A 2249-nucleotide genomic window follows, 5' to 3' on the forward strand; every position below is an offset into this window, starting at 1 on the left:
TTCAACAATGAAATTGGGGGGGTGGGGAGGGAAGAAGCACAAAGCACTTCACTTGGGAAGGAAAAATCAACTGCAAAATGGGGAATAACTGGCTAGGTGGTTGTTAAGGTTCCTTCCCCACTTTGAACTCTAGGGTACAGATGCAGGGACCTGCATGAAAGACCCCGCCCCAAGCTTATTTTAACCAGCTTAGGTTAAAAACTTTCGCAAGGCACAAATTCCACCTTGCCTTGAACAGTATGCTGCCACCACCAAGTGATTTAGACAAAGAATCAGGTAAAGGACCACTTGGAGTCCTATTCTCTCCCCCTCCCCCCCCCCAAAGCCCTGCACCCCCTTTCTTGGGGAAAGCTTGAGAATAATATCGTCACCAGTTGGTACAAGTGAACTCAGACCCAAACCCTTGGATCTTAAGAACAATGAAAAATCAATCTGGTTCTTAAAAGAAAAATTTTAATTAAAGAAAAGGTAAAAGAATCACCTCTGTAAAATCAGGATGGTAAATACTTTACAGAATAACAAAAGATTAAAAAACACGGAGGATTTCCCTTCTAAGCAAAACTTCAAAGTTACAAAAACAGGGAAAATCACAAGCTAAAACAAAAGATAACCTAACTCATTTCTTTGCTATTACTTACTATTTCTGCAATATTAGACGCTTAGCTTAGATGTATTTTCCCTGCCCTGGTTCCTTGTTGACTCTGGGAGACACAGACCACCTCCAGATTCGAAAGTTTCTCTTCTCTCCTCCTCCTCTCTCCCTCCCCCCACTGGTCCTTTTGGTCAGGTGCCATCCAGGTTATCTGAGCTTCTTAACCCTTTACAGGTAAAAGAGGAATTAACCCTTTACAGGGTAAAGAGGGATTTTATGCTACCCTTAGCTGTATGTTTTAGGACAGTGAAAAGGATCTGGGGGTTGAAGTGGATCACAAATTAAATGAGTCAACAATGTGGTGCACTTGACTAAGAATATTCATCTTTTTCACATGTTAACAGGAGTTCTGTATGTAAGACACAGGAGGTAATCGTCCTCTGCTCAGCACTGATGAGACAACAATTTGAGGTACTGTGGTGCCTAGAATTGTCTACACTTCAGGAAAGATGTGGACAAATTTGAAAAGTCCAGAGGAAAGCAACACAAATGATAAAACGTTTAGAAAACGTAATCTGAGGGAAGGCTAAAAAAGTCCTCTTTCTTCTTGAGAAAAGACCGGAGGGGAGGGGAGGAGAGAACCTGATAGGATAATATATTAAGGGTGGCTGTAAAGAGGTCTGTGAACAGTTATCTGGCATGTCTACTGAAAGTAGGACCAGAAGTAGTGGGTTTAATTTGCAGTAAGGGAGACTTACAACTTTCTAATTATAAAGCTAGGTAAGCTCTGGAATAGGCTTCCAAGGGAGGTTGTGGAATCCCTAACACTGGTGGGTTTTAAGAACAAGTTAAACACCTGTCAGGGATGGTCTAGGCATACCTGGTATTGCCTTAGCATTGGGGGCTGGATGACCTCTGAGGCCTTTCCAGCCCTACGTTTCTATGATGCTAAGGAGGGGCATGATCAACACCTATCAGGAAGAAATTCTTTTGTGGGAGCAGTATATTCAGAACTAAATTGACCTTTTAGCTCCATATATTGTGGGACACAACAGTCTAGTTCACCACATCAGCAGAAATAGCTCCTCTAATGCACAAATGGACTTAAACGCTTGAGAGCCATATCCTTTTGTGGGATTGGGGTTCCCACTCATAAATAACGTTGACCAACTAGAAGGCAAAATATAACATCTTCTGCATGGATGAGTGAGTCAAGCGCCAGCTAAGATGCTTTTCTGATTCACTGGGGCAGCCACTTCATATATGCCTTCCCACCATCTCCACTCTTTCCCAGAGTCCTTTGGAAGGATGAGATGAACCATTTTGATACTCATAGCCACACCAGTTTTGATTTTTGGAACTCTTCCATCTTGCAGTTAACCACCTGTTGTTACCACCTCTTCTGGACATAATTTCACAAAACCATCTAATCCTTCATCCAAATTTGCAGTCTGCATCTAAGTTTCCTCTAAACTGCATGGCTGTGCGCTGCACAGCAGCCTCTTAAGCGCTGCTCAGGCTGCCTTGGGGAGAGATGCCCCAGCCTGAACCTGCCGGGGGAGGGGCACCCCTCCATCTGCCATGGCCAGAGGAGAGAGCTGGGGGAAGTTCTCTCTCCCCACAGTAGCACTGGGGCAGTCTGTACCTCCCAAACCCC

This window comes from Chrysemys picta, chromosome 19 (assembly GCF_011386835.1).
Source record: "Chrysemys picta bellii isolate R12L10 chromosome 19, ASM1138683v2, whole genome shotgun sequence".
NCBI classification, from domain to species: Eukaryota; Metazoa; Chordata; order Testudines; family Emydidae; genus Chrysemys; species Chrysemys picta.